The sequence below is a fragment of the Dermochelys coriacea genome, chromosome 1, assembly GCF_009764565.3.
Source record: "Dermochelys coriacea isolate rDerCor1 chromosome 1, rDerCor1.pri.v4, whole genome shotgun sequence".
NCBI classification, from domain to species: Eukaryota; Metazoa; Chordata; order Testudines; family Dermochelyidae; genus Dermochelys; species Dermochelys coriacea.
This window is the reverse complement of record NC_050068.2, coordinates 47,422,528-47,431,898: the sequence shown is the minus strand read 5'-3', so window position 1 is coordinate 47,431,898 and position 9,371 is coordinate 47,422,528. Positions and strand designations below refer to the sequence as shown.

At 41.3% G+C, this 9,371-nt stretch overlaps 1 long non-coding RNA gene across 2 annotated transcripts; it reads right to left on the bottom strand.

Moving 5' to 3' along the window:
- Positions 1–638: 638 nt before the first annotated feature.
- Positions 639–9,296, bottom strand: LOC122457920. 2 transcript variants are annotated; one of them, XR_006277663.1, is made up of 3 exons: positions 9,186–9,296; positions 7,550–7,673; positions 639–733 (listed from the first exon to the last, which is right to left on the bottom strand). It is a non-coding gene; the product is annotated as an uncharacterized LOC122457920 (long non-coding RNA). The 2 variants fall into 2 exon arrangements; XR_006277664.1 differs by lacking the exon at positions 639–733 and adding an exon at positions 6,457–6,502.
- Between the last annotated feature and the right edge of the window lie 75 nt (positions 9,297–9,371).

Below are 9,371 nucleotides of genomic sequence, written 5' to 3'. Positions count from 1 at the left end.
GTGTGTGCACTCCCATATTCAAAACCACCAAACTTTTCTGGATTGCTCAAGTTTATTTACTTTCAGCATATACTCATTCATATTTCAAGAGTTCCCTGTCTTTCTAATGCTATCCTGCTTCTGCAGTCTCTTCCAGGACTGGAAGATTTATAGGAACAGTTACACTTGCTATATTTGTTCTGTGAATGATCATGAAATGAAGCGCTGGAATGTACTGAAAATAATCCAGATTGAATCAGAATGGTTTTTCTGACACCATATCTTGGCATCCTCACTCTGGGTCACAGCACAATGCAGGCTTTGAACATCCATGATTTTCATGGTGAGGTGAGATAGGGGAAAGGTATCTAAAGATGACGTATAGGAGAGCTACTAAGAACAGTTTGTGGCTAGTACCAGCTTCTACCTGAAATGATCCAAGCCTTTTGAAGTAAAGAATTGCCTTTTTTGCTCAGAGAATTTTGAACATTCAGACAGATGTAAGAGGTTTTCTTCTTTAACAAAAATAGAATAGCTAGAAACTCAACTATACAAAATTAATGTTTAACTTTCCATTTCTGCAGATTACTGGAAAAAGCCCATATAGTACATCAATGTGGTGGTAATCATTTTAAAGTTGTACTATATTCTTGTTTCACCCGCAAACATGAGGAGTCTGGAATAAGTATTTCTGGCATGAACATGACATGAGGAAGGGAATCACAGATTGCACATACAAGGGCAGACCTTTACCCTAAGTAGGGGGAAACAGAAAATCTTTTGAATTCAAACTTTTATAGTGTACCTATTTTATAAAATGATTGCTATGAATTACCTCTATTGAAATCATAGCAATCTGAAAGAAAGCTTTACAGAGGAATAAATTGCAGAAAACATTCTGGAACATAAGACCTACCATACTGGGTCAGACCAATGGTCCATCTATCCCAGGATTCTGTCTCCAATAGGAGCTAGTACTAGAGCTTCAGGGGGGAGTGTACAGAACGGGGCAATTTGGAGAGATTGACCCCTGTATTCCTCCTGGCTTCTAGCAGTCAGAGATTTAAGGTCACCCTGAGTCTGGGGTTACATCCCTGACCATTTTGACTAATAGCTATTGATGGACGTATCCCTCCAAGAACATATCTAGTTCTTTCTTTAACCCAATTATACTTTTGGCCACCACAAAATCTCATGGCAATAAGTTTCACAGGTTATTTGTGCACCGTGTGGGGAAAAAGTACTTTCTCTTGTTAGCATTAAACCTTCTGCCTATTTATTTCATTGTGTATTGTGGGAAAGGGTAAAAACATTTCTCTGTTCACTTTTTCCACACCATTCATAATTTTATAGACCTCTATTGTATCTCCCCTTAATCATTTCTTTTCTAAGCTGAATAACCCTAATCATTTTAGTCTCTCCTCACATTGAAGCCATTCCATACCCTTAACCAGGGCCGGGTTTCCAATTAGGCACAGAAGTACATGCATGGGGTGCTGGCATTCTAAGGGGGTTGTCAAGTATGTGATTTTTCTAGCCCAATTAGACTATTTGTTCTGACAGTTGCCAGGGTTTTTTAGCAGTTAAGAGTTGTGGTATTTTGGTCTATTTTGCTGCCACTGGCCACACAATGGGGAGTTCCTGGGAAGGAGGGAGCCTCCTGAGCTGCCCCATTCCCTGCTGACACACCCCACACACTGCTTGTCTTGCGTCATGCCCCCTCCCCTTAGGTAATATTTGCTGCAACATGCGCAGAACTCTTGTCTAACGGAGGCAGAATTGTTTTTCCTTCAGAAAGCGTGCTGAAGTTCTGCCTTTTGCCTACCAGAGGCCGCTGTGGCACCAGAACAGTTTGAGCTGGTTGAGGCTGACTGGTCTGGTGGGTGGCAGCAAAGAGCTAGCAGGCGGGTGCATTTTTTCCTCAAGTGAAAAGTCACAGCAGCCTTCTTGGAGCCAGGTTAGGAGGCAGAGTAGCCACAAAGAACTGCTGGGAGGTCAAAGGGCCACATGGGGATGTGGGAGGGGGGCCTCCAGGTCAGGCCACATAGGGTGGAGCTGAAGATGCTGTGCCTAGGGGCACATAAGCTGTAAATCTGGCCCTACCTTTAACCATCTTTGTTACCCTTCTCTGAACATTTTCCAGTTCCACAATATCCATTTTGAGATGGGGCAACCTTAGGGCAGGGGTGGGCAAACTTTTTGGCCCTGCCAATGCATATGGATAAATAAAAATTTTAACCATTTATCTATTGCTACAGCAAGCATTGGTAAAAAATTTTCATTAATTTCAGGTTATTCATTGATTAGAAAGGAAAAATACATTTGCTGCTTATCGTTTTCATGGTTGGCACCAATCAGGTGTAGACATGTGCATAGACCCGATTTTTTGAGTTCAGTTTCACACCACATCACTCCTGCTTTACTGCAAGGTAAGTACTGATGGAATCAGGCCCTGCTACTCAAAAGAGGAAGTGGAATTTGAACTAAGGAACCATTCTGATCCAATTTACACTGGGAAAAGCAGGAGTTGTTTCACTTAAGTCCGTGAAGTAGAGGAAGTGGTCTGAAATCAGAGGTAAGCCCATCAGTCGGGTCCTACCAAATTCACAGTCATGAAAAATGCATCATGGACCGTGAAATCTGGTCTCCCACTGTGAAATCTGTGTGCTTTTACCTTATACTATACAATTTCACGGTGGAGACCAGCATTTCTCAGATTGGGAGTCCTGACCATAGTTGCCAACATTCACGTGGTAAATAAGCACCCTGACTTTTCTGGCTTATTGTGAATCAAATTAATCCCATTTCAAAACAAGGCCAAAACAAGCCAATCCCTAAAAACCCCAACATTCTATGTGACTAGATCCCCGTGGAATGCAGTCTAGGATTGTGGTGGGCCCTCTGTGCACCCCTGATTCTCTCCCCCCTTTGCCCCTGCTTGCCTGCTGTCATAAATATAAAGAAAAGGAGTACTTGTGGCACTTTAGAGACTAACAAATTTATTAGAGCATAAGCTTTCGTGAGCTACAGCTCACTTCATCGGATGCTGTAGCTCACGAAAGTTTATGCTCTAATAAATTTTTTAGTCTCTAAAGTGCCACAAGTACTCCTTTTCTTTTTGCGAATACAGACTAACACGGCTGCTACTCTGAAACCTATAAATATAAAGGGAAGGGTAACCACCTTTCTGTATACAGTGCTATAAAATCCCTCCACGCCAGAGGCAAAATCCTTTCACCTGCAAAGGGTTAAGAAGCTAAGGTAACCTCACTGGCACCTGACCCAAAATGACCAATGAGGTGACAAGATACTTTCAGATCTGGGGGCGGGGAGGGGGGAGGCCTTTCTCTATCTGTATGATACCTTGCCGGGAAGAGATCAAGGATGCAAGCCCTCCAACTCCTGTAAATTAAGTAAGTAATCTAGCTAGAAAATGCATTAGGTTTCTTTGTTTTGGCTTGTAAATTCGCTGTGCTGGAGGAAATGTGTATTCCTGTTTGTGTGCCTTAAGGTTTTGCCTAGAGAGATTCTATGTTTTGAATCATCACAGGTTTCAGAGTAGCAGCCGTGTTAGTCTGTATTCGCAAAAAGAAAAGGAGTACTTGTGGCACCTTAGAGACTAACAAATTTATTAGAGCATAAGCTTTCGTGAGCTACAGCTCACTTCATCATCCGATGAAGTGAGCTGTAGCTCACGAAAGCTTATGCTCTAATAAATTTGTTAGTCTCTAAGGTGCCACAAGTACTCCTTTTCTTTTTATGTTTTGAATCTGACTGCCTGTAAGATTAAGATCAGAATGGAAGATAGGTTTTTTTTGTTCTTCTAATAAAGTTCTGATTTTTAAGAATGATTGGTTTTTTTGGGTCTTAAAAATCCAAGGCCGGTTTATACCCATCTCGTTTGTTCTCACACCTCCCCAGGAAAGGGGGTGTAAGGGTTAGGGGGGATATTTTTAGGAAATAGGAACTCTAAGTGGTCCTTTCCCTGTTCTTTGTGTAAATCACTTGGTCGTGGCAGCATACCATTCAAGGACAAGGCAAAGTTTGTACCTTGGGAAAGTTTTTAATCTAAGCTGGTAAAAATAAGCTTAGGGGGTCTTTCATGCAGGTCCTCTCTACCCTGGAGTTCAGAGTGGGGAGCGAACCTTGATACCTCCCCTTGCCCCTGCTTGCCCGGAGCCAATCAAAAAAAAAATAAAGCAGCAACAAAATGCAACAAGCCAAAACCTAGCCAACAAGCAACTCACAAGCCAGTTAAAAACAAGCCCAATTTCTGTGTTTCTTTTTTCTGTGGGTTTGGCATGTCTGGCCCTGACCCAATAGAGAGTTGCAGGGAGGTTTCAAGGTTATTTTAGGGGGGTTGTGGTGTTGCCACTTTTATTTCTGCACTGCCTTTGGAGCTGAGCAGCTGGAGAGCAGTGGCTGTTGGCCAGGTGCCCAGCTCTGAAGGCAGCACCCCGCCAGCAGCGGTGCAGAATTAAGGATGGCAATGCTATACCATGTCACACTTACTTCTGCACTGCTGCCTTCACAGCTGGGCAGCCTGGGAGTGGTGACTGCTGACTGAGGACCCCGTTCTGCAGGCAGCAGCGCAGAAGTAAGGGTGGCTGTACTATACCAGGCCATCCTTACTTCTGCGCTGCTGCTGGCGGCAGCGCTGCCTTCAAAGCTGGGCTCCCAACTAGTTCTCCAGCTGCCAAGCTCTGAAGGCAGCGCTGCTGCCAGCAGCAGTGCAAAAGTAATGGTAGCAGTACCGCAACCCCACCCTATAATAACCTTGCAACACCCCATCCCCATAAATCCTTTTTGGGTCAGGACCCCTCCAGTTAAAAATCCATGAAATGTCAGATTTAAATAGCTGAAATCATGAAATTTATGATTTTTTTTTTAAATCCTATGGTTGTGAAATTGACCAAAATGGACCTTGAATTTGGTAGGGCTCTACCCATCAGCTACTAAATTTAGTGGGGCCTGGCTCTAATGTCATACTGATTTTACACCAGGGTAATTCAGTTAACTTCAATATGGTTGGTGTTATGCAGAAGGTCAGATTGTCACAAAGTGTGATGGGGATAATCAAATTTAGTGGTCAGAGCTGTGGCAAAGAGACCTAGTGGCTGGAGCCAGGGGGTCACAGCTAGAAGCAGGAGTCCAGAATGGGGTTGGAGCAAGGCTGGAGCAGGCTAAGGCTTGGAAAGTCTGTTGCCACTATCAGGCAAGGAAAAGTTCCAAGCCTTGGAGTGAGGTTGAGCAGGCTGAGCTGCTGCTCTTCCTGTGAGGCTTGTATATCTTCCCTGCAATTCACCAAGCCATTTCTTGGGAATGATTCATCAGTGCATGTGACTTAATCAGGCTCTAGTTCTGGAGCACTCATCACCTTACACGTTAGATGATTATAATGATCCCTTCTGACTTTAAAATCAATGTATAGAATTACACTCAATATGAGAACAGAATCAGGCCTCTACTGATTCCAGTAAGTACATTTGTCTCAGGAGGTCTATCACCTTCTAGCACAAATAAGTAGTTCACACAAACATGCCAATTCATAATAAAGGACATATTTCTTTGGGAAATATGTTGGATTTGCACAAAAGAAACTGAACTATGGAAACTATATTTTTGCTGTGTCTGAGAAGCATGGAACATCTAGGAAATGCACTTAAAATTAGACTGGGAAGTACATGGACTTTAGAAGCTAATTAGGTGTGTGAAAGTAGAAGTATATGGACTTTGGAAGGGGGCTCTAGTACATTTTATTTTAAAATGTTGTAACGTTATTTGCATGTAAAGGAGATACTTTTTTGTCTTTTAAGAATCTGAAACTATGCTGTAGCCCCACCTGCTGGATTGAGGTACAATATAACTGGCTGACACTCCCTGGGCTTCACATGAAGAAAGTAATAGTGTCCGGCCGAGGGTAAGGCTCCTTATTCTTTCATGTGGGAAGAATAATTTAATTTTTACTGCGGGATATCCACCTGATTCTGTGAAGCAAGGTGGGTCTGTGTTTCAGCTATCTTTCATTAACTGCTTCTATTAACTATTTCTATTATTAAAAAGCTGCCAAGCTACACTTGTCATTCTGTAAGTAATCTGTGGGAAAAAAACCTTCTAGTGGTGGACCATATTATGGACTTTATATTTCTTTTTAAAGTCAAAACTGATTGTTCTTCAGTAAAATAAAAGTGACAAAGTTTGTAATCATATTGTTCAGTCTCGGAAGACTTCTGAATTTATATTTTAAGAGCTGGATTATGCTCTCAGTTACACAACTATGCAAAAGTGTTAATTGCCCACTTAATTTTAAGTGGTACCCTACAACACGTGCCAACCTCTTATGCTTTACAATTTGTCCCACCTTGTATTTATCTTGAGCACTCTGCTTACAATATTTTAGACCAGAGGAGGAGCTCTATGAAGCTCGAAAGCTTATCCCTTCCACCAACTGAAGTTGGTCCAGTAAAATATGTCACCCACCTTGTCTCTCTCATGCCTACTGAAGTCAGTGGGAGTTTCATAGCTGTAATAGAGTAGAATTTGGCCATAAGACCATATCATATTTCTAGAAATTACACACTTAAACACAGAGAAGCAAAACCACATTGGGAAAGTCTGGTGGAAATCCAGTAGTTGCTGCCTGTTGGGTATCTGCTTCAAAATACACAGGCTTCTGATTAAAATGAAATTAAAAGGAGGTGGGAAAATTATTTCTAATGTACAAATATGGGAGGGCACTACTGAGACCTTTATTCCCCTTTGAATTCTTGAATAAGGCTGCAATACAGCATGCCCCGCTAGAGTTTCTTACTCAGACTAGATGGAAAGACAGTCTGGCTTCCTGGGAAATTAAGGGCTTGTCTACACTTACCAGGGGATCGATGTGGGCGGATCGATGCATCAGTAGCCAATTTAGCCGGTCTAGTGAAAACCCGCTAAATCGACCGCAGATGGCTCTCCCGTCAACTCCTGTACTCCACTGGAACGAGAAGAGTAAGGAGAGTTGACGGCAGAGCATTTCCCGTCAACATAGCGTATCATGGACCCCCTCGGTAAGTAGATCTAAGCTACGTCTACTTGAGTTACGCTACCAACGAAACTCAAATTGTGTCGCTTAGATCGACTTTTCCACATAGTCGAGACAAGGTCTCAGATATTAAAATGAAGGGCATTGGGCATGGTAAATTGCAGAGGTTTCTCCATAGTTTTGTGGAAACATGATATGATGACATTGGCCATCCTAACAGGGCTATTCAGAGGACCATTCACAGGTGGTGTTCTGGCTTTGGTTTGACATACAGGACTAGAAAGAAAGTTGGGAAACTGTTTGTCAGAACCCTTTACCCTATCCCCACTAAACATCATGTCCTAGAAAAACAGATCAACCTTCAACTCATGAAGAACACGAAAGGCCACTCTGTGGTAACCAGACACTTTTGATATAGGCTGTACATGTTCATTAAGTCTTGAAGTGAGGGTGAAATAGATTATTAGATAAGATTTTTCATTACATAAAGTACATTTAAAATTTCATTTTACTGGTGTAAGACAATCACGTGAAATAACTTACTAGATCTGATTTGTTAAGTCCTGAGCACAATGCATGCACAAAAACAAACACTGCATTTCTGCACTTAGTTTGCTCTTGCAGTTATGATACTGGATGCAAGTGGCTTCATATTGTAGAGTTTGTCCTGTAAAGTACATAATAATCCAGCCATTACTTTTGCTGAATATTTCATAGCAGTATTAAAGTTAGGTTGACTCAGATTTTATTGGTGGTTTGGTGGTTTTGCATTTTGTCCTAAACGTGAACAGCACACACATCCACACACACCTATTGAGACATCTTATTACACTTCCAAAGTACTTTTGACTTTCTTTCATTTAAACTTTTTTGAAAGTTATTTTAAGAACTAAATCATGCATATTCAAATCTTACAGAAACTTAAATAGAATTTTTCCTATACTTATATCTGAGAACAGAATTTGACCCCTACATAACTTACTTTCACCAGTACTTGCCTGCTAAATTTCCTCTTAGATCAAATCCCTTGTTGTTAGGATTCACTTAATTGTTGCCTAAATCCTAGTGGCCTTTCATAGCTCAAGAAATTAAGAAAAGCATTTTCACCCCAGATATCACTTTCACATCTATAACCTTCTCAGAGGGGTTTTTCCTCCCAGTAACCTCACTCCAAATTACACAACTTCCCTGTGCAATTAAGCTTGTTATAACAAAGCAACAAGAATGAGATCTGGTTCCCACTGATGATACATTTAATATTGCTGTAAAATCAGCCACAGCAATTGCTGCTTTTGCTGTTTGAAAGCGGTCACATGAGCAGCTTAATCAAAACCAAAATTATAGACAAGGGAAGCAGAATGGTTTGTGTGTTGCCCACTTTGAAAGTATAAGTGCCATCTGATACCCAGAGAGATCCCCTGCAGCCTAAGTTAATTAAGCAATATGACACAACAGACTGTGCAGAACCACTAACAAATGCAATGAATAACCTCAAGGAATAATGCAGCACTCCTGTGTTGCAGATCGGTCAGCCATATGGCTTAGTCTGATGTGAAGTGTGATTATAAAGTGGTTGTATGGTTTTATTTTTAAAAGAGTAATTTTTAAGCATTGTTTTAGACATTTCTACTCCGGGTAAACTAGTTCCTTTGGAATTGTTTTCTTTAAATGTTTAAACATAATATATAAATCATAGGGTCAGATCCCTAACTTGCGTAAATCAGCATAATTTCATTTGAGCCAATGGAATTATGTTGATTTACACAAGCTGAGGATATGACCCATAATGCAAATAACTGATGTAATTTGTTTGCTATTTTTTTCCTTTTTAGATTCTCCAGCTGCCATTGAATTTATGCCTCTAATTTAGTTTTTTCCATTAAAAATTGGCATTCAAACATGAGAACGCAGTATAGAGAGTGGGGAAGGGAGAGCCACAGATGGCTACAGCCAAAGCACAACTTCAGAGAAGAATAAAATTCAAAATAGACAGATGATTGGCACAATGAGCAAGCGTTCAGACAGTAGGATGACTTTTACATTGATGTTCTTTTAAAACAGCAATAAGATCCTCAGCCCTAGTGCACTAATGTACCTCCTATCAGTCATAAAAATATTTTTAAAAGTTTTACCATTAGTCCAACTTGATAAACATTGCTATAACCCCCAAGGAGCTTACCTTGGTGCCTGGGTTTCTGTGTGCTAATAACTCAAGGAGAGGCAAGCTGACCCTGGGAGGCATGAGGGCCTTAGGCAGAATCACCATCTACTAGGCAACTAAGAGGGAGAGAAGAGTCACTATCTGAAGAGCCCTGTAAGCTCAGGGAAATATATAACAGGTGTGCCTAGATGACCACCTGTGTGC